At 35.2% G+C, this 19,513-nt stretch overlaps 1 protein-coding gene and 1 pseudogene across 1 annotated transcript in view; both read left to right on the top strand.

Moving 5' to 3' along the window:
* Positions 1-19,513, top strand: part of LOC114047119 (multiple epidermal growth factor-like domains protein 9) — a 126,132-nt gene that overhangs the window by 33,695 nt on the left and 72,924 nt on the right. The gene's annotated exons all lie outside the window — the stretch shown is intronic.
* Positions 13,025-13,123, top strand: LOC114047416 (annotated as a pseudogene).

Below are 19,513 nucleotides of genomic sequence, written 5' to 3'. Positions count from 1 at the left end.
AACACTCACTAGCTGTGTGACTCTGGGCAAGTCACTTACCCTCAATTGCCTCACAAAAATTTTTTTTTTCTTTTTGCTCAATAAATCTAACATGGTAGTTCCCCAATTTTTCTAGTCAATCCTTTAGTTCTCTCTTTTCTCTTGAAATCACCTGAACCTATAATTTCCTTGGACTTATAGTCTCCATCACTGTAATTTAGACATAGCCTAAAATTTTCATTCCTTCATATACATTCATTAAGAAAACATTTAGATAAGCTAGAAAGGAGTGTTTCCAATAAAACTGGGGGTGAAACAAGGATGTCCATTATCACTACTGTTATTCAATGTTGTACTAGAAGTGTTAGTTTTAGCAATAAGAAAAGAAAAAGAAATTGAAGGAATCAGAATAGGCAAAGAAGAAACAAAGCTATCACTCTTTGCAGATGATATAATGGTATACTTCGAGAATCAAGTAAAAAACTGTTTGAAATAATAAACAAATTTAGCAAAGTTGCAGGATATAAAATAAACCCACATAAATCATTGGCATTTCTATATATTACTAACAAAGCCCAACATCAAGAGGTAAAAAGAGAAATTCCATTTAAAGTTACTGTAGACATTATAAAATGTTGGGAGTCTACTTGCCAGAACAAATCCAGGAACTACATGAACACAATTACAAAACACTTTTCACACAAATAAAGTCAGATATAAATACTTGGAAAACTATCAGTTGCTCATGGGTAGGCTGAGCTAATATAATAAAAATGACAATTCTTTCTAAATTAACTTATTTATTCAGTGCCATACCAATCAGTCTACCAAAAAATTATTTTATAGAGCTAGGAAAAGTAATAACAAGATTCATCTGGAAGAACAAAAGTCCACAATATCAAAGGAATTAATGAAAAAAAATGCAAGGGAAGGTGGCCTGGCCATATGAGATCTTAAAGTGTATTAGCAATCATCAAAACTACTTGGTACTGGCTAAGAAATAGAGTGGTAGATCAGTGGAATAGGTTAGGTACACATAGTCAATAACTATAGTAATCTACTGTTTGATAAACCCAAAGACTCCAGCTTCTGGGAAAAGAACTCACTATTTAACAAAAACTGCTGGGAAAACTGGAAAACAGAGTGGCAGAAACTGGGCATACACCAACATCTTATACTGTATACCAAGATAAAGTCAAAATGAGTACACAATTTAGATATAAAGGTGGATGTTATAAATAAACTAGGAGAACAAGGAATAGCTTACCTGTCAGGTTGATGGAGAAGGGAAGAATTTATGACCAAACAAGAGACAGAGAGCATTATGAAATGCAAAATGGATGATTTTGATTACATTAAATTGAAAAGTTTTTGCGCAAACAAAGCCAATGCATCCAAGAATTAGAAGGGAAGCAGAAAGCTGGGAAACAATTTCTATAGCCAGTGTCTCTGATAAAGGCCTTATTTCTAAAATATATAGAGAACTGAGTCAAATTTATAAGAATACAAGTTATTCCCCAATTGACAGATGATATGGACAGGCAGTTTTCAAAGGAAGAAATTAAAGCTATCTATAGTCATAGGAAAAAATGCCCTAAATCACTATTGATTAAAGAAATGCAAATCAAAACAACTCTGAGGTACCACATCACATCTATCAGGTTGGCTAGCATGACAAAACAGGAAAATGATAAATGTTGGAGAAGATGTGGGAAAATTGGGATACTAATACATTATTGGTGGAGTTGTGAACTGATTCAACTATTCTGGAGAGCAATTTGCAACTATGCCCAAAAAACTATAAAACTGTATATCCTTTGACCCAGCAATACCACTTCTAGGTCTGTATCCCAAAGAAATCATAAAAACGGGAAAAGGACCCCCATGTACAAAATATTTGTAGCAGCTCTTTTTATGGTAGCAGAGAATTGGACATTGAGGGGATGTCCATCAATTGGGGAATGACTGAACAAGTTGTGGTATATAAATGCGATGAAGTACTATTGTGCTATAAGAAATGATGAGCAAGCAGACTTCAGAAAAACCTAAAAAGATTTATATGAACTGATGCTGAGTAAAATGAGCAGAACCAGGAGAACATGTACACAGTAACAGTCACATTGTGTGATGACTGACTTTGATAGACTTAGCTCTTCTCAGCAATGCAAGGATCTAAGACAACTCCAAAAGACTCATGGAAAATGCAATCCACATCCAATGAGAGAATTATGGAGTCTGAATGCAGATGGAAGCGTACTATTTGCTCTCCCTTTTTTTTGTTGTTTTGTTTTGTTTCTTCTTTCTTGTGGTTCCTCCCATTGGTTCTAATTTTTCTTTACAACATGACTAATGTGAAAGTATGTTTAATAGGAATGTATGTGTGGAGCCTACATCAGATTGCATGCTGTCTTGGGGAGGAGGGAGGAGAAGAAGGGGGAGAAAATTTAAAACTCAAAATCTTATGGAAGTGAATGTTGAAAACTAAAAATAAATAAATAAATTAAAAAAAAAGAAAACATTTATTAAGTACCTGTTTGTGGAAAGCACTGGACTAGAAGTAGAAATGAAAAGATGAATAAAATATATGTATGTCCAAAGAGTTTATGTCTTACAGGCAAGATAAAATGTGCACAGAAGTGTAATATTCATTGTACTATAGTAAGAGCATTAGGGAAGTATAAAATATTTAGGGATCATATGAGGAATCAAGCAACAGATTTTGATCTTTACATCTGATCTCTATTTAGACAAAATGAGATACCAGAAAACAAGATTCAGAAATATGAACTATACACAGTTCAACTTGGAGTACATTTATCATGAAACTAAGAAAAGTAATTCAGGTAATGCTATCTTTTTTTCTTTTTGGTAAATGTTTTTATTCATTTTAAACTTAAATACAACAGGAGAAAAGAAAAGAACACTTCCATGTACATAGCAAAACATGAGAGGATTCAATATAAAATAATAAATTTTCATTTCAAATAAACCTATATAACAAATAGTACACATTGCTTTCAAAGCTACTCAGCTTTTCTTTGCCTCCTTATAGGTTTTCTTTTGTTCTCTGCTATGCACTTTTTTTCCCTCCCCCCAAAGAAGGCTACAATTAAACAAGGACACACACACACATGCACACACACGCACACACACGCACACAGATATCTATAAAAATACACATATGTACACATATATTCATACACATATATGTAATCCCATACTATGCATATTTCTACTTGTCATCTCTTTGTCTGGAAGTAGATAGTATCTTCCTCCATAGGTCCAAGTCTTTCCATATTTTTCTAAATCAACCAGCTCATCATTTTCTATGTTACAGCAGTATTCTAACAGAATCACATCCTTTCTGAGAGACTGTCCATGAAAGTTTTCCCCCAATTTTCTGCATTCCTTCTATTCTTGGCAACATTGGTTTTATATATACAAGAAATTTTAAATTAAAAATAATTGAAATTATCCATCACTTCAACAATGCTATAATATACTTTTAGATTTGATACTGCTGAATCTCCTTCCTTTATATTTTTTCCCCCTGGTTTCTTTGAAATTCCTGACCTTTTTTTCTTCCAAATGAACTTTGCTATTATTTTTTCTAACTCAGTAAGATATTTTTAAAAGTAATTTAATTGGGATGGCATTGAATAAAGAGATCAATTAGGTAAAATTGTCATTTTAATTATATTGGCTTTACCTACCCATGAACAATAAGTATCAGGTAATGGTATCTTATTAAAATCAAGAATGACTTCAGTGTGATTGGACAAGAGGTGAGTGTGAGAGAGCATTCCACACATAAGGGATAGCTTGTGCAAAAGCCTGGAGGGAGGAAAATGGATGTCATTTATAGGGGCCATCAAGTAGGTCTTCTCTTTAACTGGAATCTAGAGTATGTGTTTTGGGGGGCAAATGGATTGGCAGTTTGAAATCAGTTTGGAAAGATGAGTTAGAGCAAATTTGTAAAGAGCATTTTAAAAAAATCATTACCATCCATATTCTCATTTTCTTTATTTATTTGTGTGTATATTATATGGAAGTATATATACCCCAAAGAGATCAAAGAAAGAGGAAAAGGACCCATATGTGCAAAAATATTTATAGCAGCTCTTTCTGTGGTGTCAAAAAATTGGAAACGGAGGGGGTATCCATCAATCAGGGAATGGCTGAACATATATAGTGTGTATGTGTGTGATGGAATGCTATTATTCTCTGAGAAACAATGAAAGGGATGGTTTTAGAAAAACCTAGGAAGCCTTGTATAAACTAATTCAAAGTGAGGTGAGCAAAACTTCTAATTTATATGGTATCAGTTTATATGGATGATTTACATAGTATCAATAATATGGTAAAGACAAACAACTTTGAAAGACTTAGGAACTCTGATCAATATAATGGAACTAGCCAATGTTCCAGAGAACTCATGATGAAATATGTTGTCCATCTCCAGAGAGAGAGAAGTGATGAACTCAGAGTGTAGATTTTTTCTTTTGAAACATGGAATTTGCTTACATATTTTTTCTCCATTACAAATGTATAGTCATTACACATTTCCACATTGGCTGTATGCTAATATAGATAGATAATAGAAAGATAGATAGATATAGATATAGATATAGATCTTTCTGCATTCTGAGTCTTTCACCTATCAGGAGAAGAGGATCATGTTTTCATCATTAGTCCTCTGAAATACTAGTTAGTCATTATGCTGATAAGAGTTCAGCACCAGAGTATTCCATCACCACTTACATACCGTAGCACTTTTCATATTTTTTCAGATTCCCATTTCTGTTCTCAACTGTGTGTATATTCTTCCTTCTTTTGACCAGTTCAGATCATAGTGAGTTTCAAGAGCCATCCACTTCTCTCATCTACCCTTTCTTTTTTCTTGTATAGATGTCTACTTGTATACCCTGATTACATGAAACAATTTCCCCTAACCTTCCTCCCATCCCCCCAACTCCAACCATGGCAGAGAATTCCTCTTCTCTCTTTCCGGAACCACTCCTAGGCCTTCTCTCTAATTGGATTCCCTCTATAAACTCTGATAATAGTAGGGATCAGAGGAGTCACATGTATCATTTCCTCATATTTGAATATAAGCAATTTATCTTTGTTTAGTTCTTTATCATTATTTATTCATATTTATCTTTTTATGTTTCTCTTTAGTTTTATGTTTGAACTTCAGAATTTCTCTCCAGCTCTGGTGTTTTCATCAGGAATGCTTGGAAATCCATATTTCATTAAAGGTCCAATACCTCCTCCTTCCCCTGACCCCCTCACCTTCCAGCCATATACTCAGTTTGCTGGATAAGTTATTCTTGGTTATAAATCTATATCCTTTGCCTTCTGGAATACTCAGTTCTTGATATTCTTGAATATCCAGAATATCCCAAGTTCTCTCCTTTATAGTGGTGACTGTTAAATTGTATGTGATCCTGGATATGTTTCCCTGGTACTTGAGTTGTTTCTTTCTGTCTGCTTGCAGTATTTTTTTTTCTTTGACCAGGAAGCTCTGGATTTTGGCTATGATGTTCCTGGGAGTTCTCATTTTAGGATTATTTTCATGAGGTAACTGGTGGATTCTTTCTATTTCTACTTTGTCCTCTAGTTCTAAAAGATCTGGGCAGTTTTCTTTTAAGATTTCTTGAAATAGAATGTCTAGACTTTGTTTTTTTTGGCTTTCATACAGTCCAGTGATTTTTACTTTCTTTTTTCTTCTTGATCTGTTTTCCAGGTCATTTATATTTGCTGTGAGATATCTTACATTTTCTTCTATTTTTTCACCCTTTTGACTTTCTTTTAATATTTTTGTTGTTGCTTCATGGGCTAATTTGCTTCCATTTTTGTTCATTCGAGTTTTTAGGGAGTTTAGGCAAAGTTGTGTACCTTTTGTGCTGAGCTGATAATTCCTTTTTAATTCTTCCATAGCGTTCATTTCTTTTCCAAATTTTCCCCTCAATCCCTTACATTCTATTTATGAAAACATTTTTAACTCTTAAAAAAAAAAAACTACTGCTTCATCTATTCCAGGGATAATAGTTTGTCCCCAAGCTGTGTTTTTCTTCTAAGACTTTTGCTTGTAGATGTTTTAGAATTATTTTCTTCTGTATTTGTGTCTTGAATGTCCCTGCCATCATCATAACTCATTTTGGTGAGTTGTTGTTATTGTTGTTTACCCATTCTTCTAGCCTACTTCCTAACTTTGGACTTGATGTTATGGTAGGTCCTGCCAGAATTTCTGGAGGGAAGGTCTAGGCTGGTCATGTTGCTACTTTCTTGGGATATTATTGAATGTTGTATTACTTTAAGATGTCAGGAACAATCTGGGGATCTACAAATTTTCAGTGCCCTCAAAGTGGTTGGATCCAGGGCAGAGTTTGATTGCTGCCCCTCCACCCCACCCCCACCCCCTGCAGTCTCAGTTCTGCAAGTGATGGGCGTGGGTTTGGGTGTAAGAAAGAATACACTGCTGCTGGACTCAGCCTCTATCAGCCAGCTGGAAAGTACTATTGTTTTACAAAAAAACAACAGAGTGGCAGAATTATAGGCTCCCTTTTGTTCTGAGATTTCTACCCTGGTTATTCTTGTACAGACTAGGATAGATGCTAGAAGTGAGATCCTGCTTTGTGCCTGAGGTCTGAAACATACCATGCTGCTACTGGCTTCTGAACTTCCTCCTTTCTCCATACAAAGCACAGGGCCTCCCTACAAGAAGATACCACTCCCTTGCTTAAGTCCAGCCTGGATTTGTGACGAGAACTGAGTAGTGAATGACAAAGCTGCCAGTTGGCACCTTGTATGGGTCTCAGGGTACCCTGATTTGGGTCTGCGTTCCTTCTGCCCTAGTGCATAGCTTCTCCCTGTGAACTAGAGTGCTCAGTGAGGGGCATGCCCATTGCTTGACCTTATTCTCAGGGTCCATACGTCTCCCTATCTGTCTCTCTGGGCTGAGATGGACTAGAAAAATGATTAATTGTAACTTTTTATGGATCTTACCGTCTGGATTCAGTCTAGTCCATAGATCTGTTTGGAGAAGTTTGTGGAGGGGAGTGTGGCTGTATTACCTCCATTCACCCTGCCATCTTGGATTGACTGTACATATTTGTAATAGGTTTTGTTTTTCTTGCTTTCTCAATGGGTGTGGGAAATGGAGGTGAGAGGGAAAGAATCAGAACTAAAAATAAAATAAAATTGAATTAAAAAATATATGGTTATATTAACATGTATATATAAGGAGTAGCTGTTTAATAATAGGAGTTAATACTTATTCTATATGGTTGCAAAGCATTTTATATTCATTATATTTTTTGTTTATATGTTTGATCCTCATAACAACTCTATGAGGTATATAGGACAGATATTATGGTCCCCAAATTATAGAAAAGGAAAATGAAGCTCAGAAGTAAAGTGACTCGTTCAGAGTCACTCAGTTAAGTAGTAGAGCCAATACTTTTAAATTTAGAGTTCTTTACAAAATACCATCTGGAGCAGATTCTGAGAATAGAGTTAGCAGACAGAGAAATAACACTGTATACATGTGTCCCACACTTCTATATATATTATAGTAGAATGTTACAGCATAGAATGAAGGAACTGTTAAGGACCTTAGAACATGAAATCAGGAAGCTGGAAGAGAGGTCCTTAGAGGTTATCTAGTACAACTCTCTCTGTACTTTAAGAATCATTAAATATGATCATTTCTAACAAAGATAATGAGAGGTCTCTTCCTGTTCCTTTAAATCTGCCTCAGGATTGATTTACTTAAAAGTCTTATAGAGTTATGATTATACAACAAAGCAAGGCAAGCTTTTTTCATTTCTGTTATTAAATAAACACATGAAACTTGCTTGACTTGTTGGTAGCACACATAGATTTCTATTGCTAAAATTAGTGATAGGACAAATGTTATGAACTGTAGTGTTTATATCAAATGATGTAAAATAACAAATATTTTTACAGAAGAGCAACTCTAGATTGTTAATCACTTGAAAAGGTAGTCTACCACAATCAAGAATATGCAAATTAAAAGTTTTGAGGAACCTCCTCATGTCCATTAAATTGACCCAAATAATTTAAAAGAAAATTCATTGCTGGTGGGATTGCAGAGGAGCAGGCACATGTTTTCATTGCTGGTACAACTGAAAATTAGTGGAATCTTTTAGAAAAGCAACCTTTCAGCATGCAGCAAAAGGTCCAAAATCACGTCTTTTGGCCTAATAATTCTATTGTTGGGAATAAACTCCGACAATTTATTAAGAAGAAATATCAGCAGTCCAAAGATATTTATAACAACCTTATAATGTCTATCGATAAGTTAAACTGCAACTGAGATTGATAAGTAAGAGGAAGAAATATGGAAGCAAAAACAAATAAACCAGAACAGTGTGTACATTAACCAAGGTGACATATAGGAAAAAATGAATAGGAATGAATAGAGAAAAAGACTCGATGGAGACTTAGCATATGTGACTGATAAGTTATGATGTTTTGTGCATTGAGTTTCATTTATTTAAATGGAAGTGTTGCCCAACAAATTTAATTATATTGATGTTTAGTATTAAGTTTATAACGTCATTTATTAAAATAAAATAAGGGATCAGATGAGATGAACTCTAAGGTCACTTCCATTAGAAACACATTTCGTATATAATCTCTGCTACTACATTATTTTTCTTATAATACTGGCATTTCCCCACTTTACCATTTGATCATCATGCTTATATTTTTCTGGAATATGACAGCATTTTTCTTTTATCTGGGCCAAAACAAGTGCTCCTTCACTTACGTTAAGGGGAATTCTATTCTCTAGCAAAGTTCAGTATGAGAAATATGTCAATGATTGCTGAACTCAAGAAAATGTCCTACTTAATACTGGGGTGCCTCAATACCAAAAAATTTTGGTGGTTAATTAGTCATTGTATAGGTAGCATTGCCAGTGAAAAATACCATAGTACCTAAGAATTTTTATCCTGAAGGAGGAAGGGACCAGGGAAGATTCACTTAACTAAATGTTCATCACTGTATCTAATGAGTATTAATTATTCAATAGATCCAGTATTAGCCTTCCAATCAAAACCCTCATAAAATATCACCTTCAGTAGTGCTATTTTATATTATTGACTTAACATACCACAGAGTCATAGATTCTATGTCATGGAATCATAGAATCTCAAAATTGGAAGGAAGTATAGGAGCCTCTCCTTTCATTCTACAACTAAGGAAACAGAGATCAGAGAGGCTACATGACTTTCCTAAGGTCAACAAAAAATTAAGTGTCAGAGCCAGGACTATAATCCATGTCTTCTGATGTCCTAGGCCAGTATTCTTTCTGGCAAACCAAGCTATTTATACATCCACCTATACTACAGAATAGTACTTATTGATGAATACCAGTTCTTCTCCAGGTTGCCATGGGTGGGAAGTTACTTTGAGGTGTCAGATCCATCAGTAAAACAACAACAACAAACAACTTTCTCAACAGTTCAACTTACTCTCTAAGTCTTTTAAATGGGAATTCATTGATGTAACATAAGATTGGAAAAATAGGGTAATGCTTATGGAGAGTCTTGAATGGCAATTCCTTTATTACTTTGGTGTTTAAGCCTCCCTGCCCTCATAATTTCTTCAGTGTTGTGTTACAGTATCTATTCTACAAGTGATAAGACTAATGCTATTGATAAAAGATGGCTTTTGGTAATGCAGTTGCAAAAATAAAGCATTTTTTCCTTTGGTCTCCCTAAATGAGGGTGCCCTGGATAGACTCCTACTTTGGAAAACATCTGCGTGGGCAGACTCTTTTGCCATACTGCTCTCATTGTCTGCCCTCATTTACTCAGCCATCTCATTTCTTACACAACACAAGCATCTCAGAGCTCTAGCAGTTGTTAAAATGAATAGAAAAAAATTGTTGAGGGAGTGAAAAGGATGCATATTGTTCTCAGACATTTGGGTATCATATTCAAATGAAGGCACCCTCTTAAAGAAGACCATAATGACTAATGATAGTCAAGCTTAGTCTTCTCTTTATATAGTCACAAAATGCAAGTATGGTAACACTTTATGTAACTGTTTTAGGAGGTCCATTTGATTTTATGCAATTTTCCTATCTTCTGGGGAACAGATAAACTGTCATGTTTGAAACTTTAGAGTCATCTCACACTCTTCCCTCTCTCACATCTCTCTTATCCAATCAGTCATCATGTCCTTTGGATTTCATATCTACAGCATCTCTCATATATGTCCCGTCTCCATTCTCATGAATACCACCCTAGGTTGTTGTTATTTTTTTCAATTTTATTTTATTTTCAGATCCACATTCTTTTCCCATCAAGCAAGCAAGAAAAGCAAAACTCATTGCAAATATGTGCAGCCAAGAAAAACAAATTCACTGACTATTTTGTACAACGTCCATTCAACAAATGATAGGAATGATATTGATGATGAAGGATGCCTTTGATAGTACTCCTTTGCATAGATGAAATATTTTTTTTTCCCTTTGATTGTCCTAACTGAGAGAGCCCTGGATAGACTTCTCTCTTGTTACCATCTTCCTGGACTATATGAATAGCCTCTTCATAGGTCTTCTTTTACCCTCTCCCCTTCTGCTTTCTCCTTCTTGTTGTCAGAATAATCTGTCTTATGCATAGAGCTGGGCAATATCATTGCTTTGCTCAAAAATCATCAGTGGCTCCCTATTGTGGACTGAATAAAGTTCAGACTTGATTGCCTGCCATTCAAGGCCTTCCACAACCTGGTGCCTCCCAACTTTTTCAGCTTCATACTCGGTGACTTTCTGTATACTCTAAGCTATGGCTAAACAAATCCCTTTATGCTTCAAACATACTCTCTACTTTCCCAGCTCTGTGCATCTGCTCCTGCTACTTCTGATGACTGTGGTATCCTCTCTCCCACTTTTCCTATTGAATTCCTGTCCACCTTTTAAATCTTAACTCAAATGACACCCGTAGCAACTCAAAAATTATTAACCATTTAATTATTGATTATTATTATTAATAATAATTATTATTAAAAATTATTAATCATGGAGGAACTAAGAACTGTATAAGTGGAAGTGTGTACTTAAAACAATTAAATTATGAATATTTGAAGTATGAAAGGATAACAAAATTTAATTCAGCAAGTATTTACCAAGTATCTTTTATGGATCTGGCACTGTAATAGTTCTGAGGAAAGAAAGATAAAAATTAAACAGCTCTTTCCCCAGAGGAACTTATATTCTATTATAATCAACAACTTATACAGATTAAGTTCAGATTAAAATAAGCAAATTCAAAATATATACAAAACAAATACAAAGTAATTACACAAATAAGTTTAACATATATGCAAAATACATAATAATTTCTGAAGGGAGAGCAGGGAATGGGGAAGAAGGGAATAGAAGGAGAGAGAGAGAAGGGAGGATCAGGAAAGGCTTCCTATACAAATGGAACCTTATGCTAAGCATTGAAGGGAATCGGGGATCCCAAGAAGGGGAGATGAGGAGAGAGAACATTTCAGACATGAAGTACAAAGACATAGAGGCAGGAGATGGGATATTGTGTATGGAGAGCAGCAAGGAAGTCTGTTTGGCTAGAGAATAGCGTGTGAGGAGGAATAGTATGAAATGCGTTTAGGAAGATATGTTAGAGTCAAATTTGAAGTACTATGAATACCAAGCACTGAAGTTTTTATTTGATCACTGAAATAGTAGAGAGCCACTGAAGTTTCTTGAGCAAGAAAATGACATGGTCCACCCAGGGCTTTAGGAATATTACTCTGGCAGCTATGTGGAGAATGGATTGGAAAGAGGACTAGAATGATTAGACAATGAGTAGTGTCTGGCCCAGATAAACATAGATTTCCCCAAGGTCCTAATAGGCATACATGTTTCTGTGTGTATGTCTTTCTGTTCATTTATCTTCTTGCAACACCAGAGAGCAGATTCTGGCCTCCTGTATCTTCTCTCATTCTCATCTTTCCTTTCCTTTAAGCTTCATTCAGAGTCATAATATATTAAGAGTTTGTCATAAACTATAGTTTATAAACTATAATGCTTATAGTTTATAAGTTTGTAGCACTTTATAAAGTGCTTTCCTCACAACAATTCTGTGAGACAAGTGTAGATCAAATATTACCCCTATTTTATAGATGAGGAAACTGAGACTCAGATAGATGAAGTCACTTGCCCAGAATCACACAGCTAGTAAACGGGAGCACTGGAACTCATGTCTTCTGTTTCTATGACCAGGGTTGAGACAATGCTTGTAGAGTATTATATTACAAATGGCTTACTGTTTAGCCTATTCTAAAATGTTTGAGTATGAGATCCCAGCATAAGATCCCAGACCTCCTTTAGTAACATATTCTATCTAATATCATTGTAACCTTCAGAAATAGGAGAGGGTTTTTTTTTATTATTACAAGTAGCAGTTTCATACATCTAGAGACAGAAGATGACCTCAGAGGCCAGCTAGACCTAAACTCCCTCATTTTTCAAATAAGTAAACCAAAGTCTGGGAAAGTTACATAATTTACCTAAGGTCACATAGGTAGTGAACTTCAGAGGTGAGATTTGAACTCAAGGCTCCTGACTCTAGAGCCCATGCTACTTTCCTGTACTGGTTTTTTTTCCTCCCAACAAACCCTAGAAATAATACTCATTAATTATCTTTTTGGTGGTTTTTAAAAATTATTTTCACTTGTATGTATCATCAGAACATAACTAACATTTTCATCTTAAATTGAGTGTGTATTTTATACACACAGAAGAATAGTGTCACCATGTCTAAGTACCTTCTGGCCCTTTTAAAGAAACTTTATTAGAAGGTAGTCAGAACAAAATCTCTTTCCTTCTTTCAGGGAAAATTTCTTATGATTAGATTGTATAATACTTTTAGAGGAATCAGTTCTTAACTGACCTCCTCTGTTTCCTTTTTTGTTTCTGTTTCCCCCAATGCCTTCTACATGGTGGGCACTTAATAAATGTCTATTGAATTGAATTAACAGGAAATGTTCAAATAAAAAGTATGCAGACCAGCAGTGCTTATAATAAAATTGGAATGATACAGAAATAACATGTCCCCTTAACATGAATGACATGTAAATTCATGAAACATTTTTTTGTTGTTGTTGTTGGGTGACAGAAGAGCTAGGTTTTCATCTGGCTTAGGAACAAAGTAGGTGTGACACTTTGGACAAATTCTTTAATTACTCAAGATCTTTATTGTACCTTATCTATAAAAGAGAGAGGTAAGCTGAGATCTGAGATACTCCATGTTCTACTTTATAATGAGAAAGTCATCAAGATTTAGTGGAAAACTGAACATTCACAAGTCAGAGGATCTAGGTTTGATCTCACCTCTGCCACTTGATTACCTATGTGACTCCAGACAAATCATTTAACCTTTTAAGTCCTCGGTTTCTTCATCTATAAAATTAGGACATCAGACTACATGATTGCCAGGGCCCTTCTAGTTCTAAATTTATGAACTTATGAACTAAATCACATAAGAAATCACATATTAGGTCCATTACTTTCATTTAACATTCTGTCTCTGACAGCACCACAAGGGAACAGTTTATGATAATGGCAGAACATAGAAAGTTGTCTATAACTGTTTGGGAACTCTTAAAAGAGCACTCTTGTCTTAAGTAGAGCTTAGTTCAAGACCTGGTATCTACATTTGTGTCATAGAACCAAAAATGATTATAACTGAAAGGATTTTCAAAATCATTTAATCAAATGAAGAGTTAAATGACTTGCCTAACAACACACAACTTGGGGTAGGGAGGAAGGAATTGGAACCCAGATCTTCTGACTTGTAGCCCAGTTACAATGGTATGCACCTAACCAGTTGTTTGGTTACTGGGTAAGTTATTTCCCTTCTCTGGACCTTAGTTTTTTCATTTGTAAAATAGTTCTACTTACCTCACAAAGATGTTGTAAGGACAGCACTTTGTAAACTGTAAAACTTTATAAATGTGAGCTCTTTTTTTTTTGCATTATGTCAAATTATGGTCAAATAGAAACTATATTAGCCTTTGTTAAGGATATTGTAGAAGAGATTCATCCACTAGGCATGGGGTTGTACTCAATTCCCCTCTATTACTCTATGAAATATTAATCTTTTCAGTCCCTCAGTTTATTAGAGGGGAAGGAACAGGTGATGAGAACAATGGATGATGTGATCTCTGCTGTTATAAAGCTCTTTTTTGGATATGAAGGGTTGAAGGGTTATCCAAATGCTTAGTCATGGTGATAAAGAGCTTCAGAGCTTGTACTGGAGAGAAATGTTTACACTGGGTAAGGGTTGAATAATGGTAAAGAATGGCAAGGAAGTCAGGAAATTTGTCAACATTTTGAATATTAAGTAGATTAAATACTGAACATGAGGCAAAAATATTTTTTTTCTCAAAAAAGCCAGCCTTAGTTCTTTAAAGGGTTGTTGGGAGTGACTCATGCCCCATTCCCCACTCCCCCCCCTTCTACTTTATGAAAGTAGTGTGAATAACACAACCTAACAAGTATAAACTTGCTACATTTCTGGGCATTCAAACAACTATAGAATCTGGTTAAGTTCATTTAGAATCATATAATCACAAAAATATTAGAACTTGGAATGCAGAATAATAGTAGTAATACCTTAAATTCCTCATGTAGTGGATAGTGGCTGAGCTTAACAATCGGACCTACCTATATAACTGACTGTATGATCTTGGACAAATCACTCAACTTTTCAGTACCCTCAGACATCTCCCAAAGATTAGAAGTAGTTGCAGAACAGTTCCTTATTTCCACTTTTGGAGAGAGTTTCCTCATTTGGAGTTTTCTATGTGAATGAAATCCCAGACCTGCATGACCCCCCTCCAAATTTACAAAGGCTTTCCCACCCCACAACACTGAGAAGTTGGATATGAGAAAAATAAGACTCTAAGAGGTAACTTGACTAGTAACATTTTCACTCTGCTAGTAAGTAGCAGAGATGGCACCAAAACTTGGCTTTTCCAATTTCAAAGAGAGTGAGTACTGTTTTACATTAGTGTGCTGCAGGTAGAAGAGACATTAGAAGCTCACCTAATCCCAACCCTTCATTTGGTAGAGTAAGAAACTGAGTCCTAGGAAGCTGTAGTGATCTGGCGCAAACTAGTTAGTGTTGAGTTGTTACAACCATAGGAAAACCCCTTAATTCCTTAAATTTGTTTCTTCTGAGTCTCCAGTCTAGCACTCTCCCTTCCTCCTAGAAAGCCAACACTCTTAATTCTTAGATAAATACATAAATAGATCTTAGTCATTGCATACAAACCCTCTAGATCACATTCTTAACTTTTCTTGTGTCATAGACCTCTTTGGCAGTCTAGTGAAGCCCATGGATCTCTTCTCAGAATAATATTTTGAAATGCATAAAATAAAATATACAGGATTACAAAGTAAGCCAATTATATTGAAATATGGTTATCAAAATATTTTTTTAAAAAGTTCACAGATTCCAAGTTAAAAACAGAAGCAAGCTTTTGTGTGTACTGAATGCTGCTTTATTACTTAGAAGGTGCTGTCATCTCATCTAAGTGGGTGCTCCTTTCAGTTGGGTTGATCTTGATTTTTACCTACTTCTCATCTTCTGTGACTCTTGTCCATGTTCTCTCAGAAGTTTTCCCTGGGAGTGTAGAGTAGGTTGATTTACCTACCATTCTAGGGTCCTTTCTCTAGACGTCCTGACATTGCATGTGTTTGAGCAGAAAACACAGGTTGTTTGTCAATTATCCCTCTCTTGCTACATGACTAGCCTGCCTTTTCTAATCATGTCTTTTTTTTGACTTCTTATATGTCCACAGTTCTTTGCTGATAGTATGCTGCATTCTATTCTGACCCTCCTTTAACCTTTAACCTCCTTCTGACACTCTAATTCTTCAGATACTGCCGTATTCCATACTTTGTAGCCACGTATCTTTTGGCAGAAGTGTATCTATATTTAGAAGATGGTTTGTGTTTTAGGGAGAAGCTTGAACTCATTAAAAGCACTGTGCAGTTTCCCAAATACAAACCAATTTACTTGCCTCCTCCTTTACAATTCTGGGCCTATTTTATTGCCCACATGTGGTGTCTATCCAAGTTTTACATACTGATGGAATATGAGAATCTATCTAACAGCATATTATAGTCCGGACAGTAGACAGTCTCCATCCACTTAGTTTTTCTTATGTGAATAGTTAGGCCACACTCTTTTGAGTCAGCATAGGTCTCATTCATGAAGCTTTGCGGTTTTCTAGGGCTTGGTACAATTAGCAGAATGTACCAGATCTATCATCTTGTCTAGGTTATAGTATGCATACATTCCTGCCTAGAGACATAAAAATATATTCATTGACCTTTAAAAGCCCTATCCAGTACCACAATTATTTGAATTTGTAAATAGCGCCTCAAGTTACTTCTTTGCAAATGACAGTTCTAAAGAAAAGAGAGAAATTATTTTTAGCTGGAACCAAACTATCAACTAACAATATGCTTTTGGCCCTGACAACATATTTTAACAATTAACAGATGACAAATATTAAATCATGTGGGTGGGTCTTTAATTTCATTGTGATTAGATGAAGGATTCACTTGCCAGAATCAGATACAAAGTTCTCCATCTCACCAAATCGAGCACAACTATGTTGTCTTGTAATCATTTGACTTAGTGTATCTTGCTTACAAATCAAATGGTTTTCAGGAAAAAACTGCATTTAATCAGAATTAGGTTGGTTTTTATAATGTATTTGTTTTTAAAATAAAGAATAAAAACTTGCTTTGGGACTGGAATCAATGTCTTAGGTAGTTTGTCTTTTTGCAGGCTGTTGAGGTGGAGGGAAGACAAAATTATTAAAAAAAGGTTTAAAGAAAATATTTATTTAAAGAATTATTTTAAGGAATAATTATTTAAAGAATTCATTGAATGGGTACTATAAGATTGATTCATTAACATATATATTCATTCAACATGTATTAAGTATATACTAGAATCCTAGAACTGTAGGATCCTAGAATAATCAGAACTGGGAGGGACCTTAGAAATAACTCAGTCCTACCTTCTAATTTTATAGATGAAGAAACTTTGAGTAAGGGGAAGTAAAAGTGATACAACTAGGACCCAGGTTCTCCAACTTCAGTCCAGAGCCCATTTAACTCGACTACATTCCTTCTCCATTATGTGCTATACAGTGAGAAAGATATAAACACAACTAAGATAGTGTCTTTTTACTTAACAAGTCCAGTAGTCCAAATTCATTCAACCATATCATCTCAATTATACTTTCTTCCAAGAAATTACCTCTATATATTAAGTAGTGTAAGTTTCTACATTGGAAATTAAGTAAAATCTGAGCTGCTCACATGCTAATCTTTTGTCCTGAATAGCACTGATGAGTATGATTGCCAGTAACGATTCCTTGCTTCTTTGGATGGTTATGGATTACCTTAGGTACCTACCTTAGGATCTGAGGTGTAAATATTCCAAATAAAAATTCCCTCATTTGAGACATCTCTTCATATCAAAGTTGTTTTATTATTTAGGTCGCTTAATTAAGATATATCAGAAGGCTGACATATTAGTTATCATTATCTTAAAGGCTATATTCCAAGATAATTATATAGATCATATCTTTTTTTAAAGGACAACTTATAATCTATAAATTACTTAAACTTTGTTTTGGATTTTACTTCTATCCTACCCTGTCTTTTAGTCATTCAGCACCATGATGTAGGAGTGGAAGGGGCAGTAGCATAGTGGAAAGAACACTGAACTCGGAGTCAAAGGTCTTAGGTAAGAGACATAGCTTTGCAACTTAATAACTATATGACCATTAATAAACCCCTTAAACTTTCTGAGCTTCAGTCTATTCATTTGTAAAATGGAACTAATAATACTTGTTCTATTGGTTTCACAAGGTTGAAGTTAGTATCATGTGAGATAATGAGTATGAAAGCATTTTGAAGCTATATATTTTATGTATGTATGTATTATATATAATGTTTTATAAATGTAAACTGTTTTTATTGCTACTTCTTTAATCTTCTTCATATGTTAGTGTAAGGGAGGGATCAAAACCACTCCACTCCATATTGTCTCTGATACCTTAACTAGATGAGAACAAGGCTCAATCAAAATATCTTAGACTAAATACAAACAAGTCTTTGAACTAGCATGACATTGTGCAAAAGTCCTATTCAAAGAGGCCAGAAAATTTGACCAAGCCCCAGAGATCATCTATAAATAATAAACTGAGTTGAAAAGAGGGAGTTCCAGAAATTGAAGTGAATGTGGAGCTCTAGCTGAGTCTCTGGAACCATCTGGGGAAAAGGAAAAGTCTCAGCTTTGGACTTGGTTAGGTCTCCTTCTTCCCCTCCCTTTCTTTGGACCTTGCCAGCTTCTAAAGATGTTGGACCTCACCATTTTCTCATCAGAGCCCTAAATAGTATCCCCAGATCATTTGGTGGTTATCGTTGGAAGCCAAGGACAGACCAGACTCAGGCCTCTTCAGGGAGACCAGCAAAGACCAGCAAAGAGATTACACTATGTTTAAAGAAAACTTCTTGAGCACCCCGTAGATGGAAAAAAGAACTTCTAGCAATCAGAAATTGAATCACCCTTTAGTCACATGGGCTCTAGTTTGAGCTCACTTTCCTCTGTTTGTGGGAGAGGGTAGTACAGACTTTTGGGAGGATGTTTTGTACCAACTGTTCTTATAAGCTACTTAGGGCTGACTGACTAAATAAGTATTTTCAGCTGATAATCTTGAAGGTAAGCACACTAGTAGAGGCTTGAACCAATGGCATTTGAAAATCCCCTGATCCCGAGAACCCTTGGGGGAGATATAGCCAGCCTAGCTTGGAAACCTGACTCGTTTGTGAGAGTGAGAGTTAGGATGAGGATACCTTAAAGCATATTTAGCATCACTAAGCTGCACAGATTGAGACCTCATACTTTACCTTGCTCTCTCAACAAATAAAAGCCGTAAAGAACTATGGAACATAAAGTATTAAAGATAGAAGGGAACCTAGGACACAAATTGAAATTGGAAGGAATGTTGAAAAATAGCTCCACTGAATATATTTTTAAAAATTTATCTTATTTCTATTAATTCCTTTTGTTTTTACATCATATTCATTTCAGAATATATCTTTCCCATCCTCACAAAGCAAAGCTATACCTTCTAACAAAGATTAAGAAAAGAAAGAGTTCAGCAGTTCAGTAAAACCAACCAACCCATCAACCATACCTGGCAGCGTATGCAATATCTGATAGCCTGTATTACTACAATGAAGGAAGGGAGGTGCATTTTCTCAGTCTAATCCATAGGAGAATTATTATTGATAATTCAGGTATACTTTGATCTTGAAGATCTCCTAACTTGCCTTATTCTTCTACCAAATAAGATTCAATTCAATTGAACAAACTTTTATTAAGTGCCTACTATGTGCTAGGCACTGTGCTAAGTACTAGGGATACAAAAAGAAGCAAAAGATTGTCCCTTCCCTCAA

The sequence above is a fragment of the Vombatus ursinus genome, unplaced genomic scaffold (assembly GCF_900497805.2).
Source record: "Vombatus ursinus unplaced genomic scaffold, bare-nosed wombat genome assembly UNPS02014786.1, whole genome shotgun sequence".
NCBI lineage: Eukaryota > Metazoa > Chordata > Mammalia > Diprotodontia > Vombatidae > Vombatus > Vombatus ursinus.
This window is presented reverse-complemented; position numbering and strand designations above follow the sequence as displayed.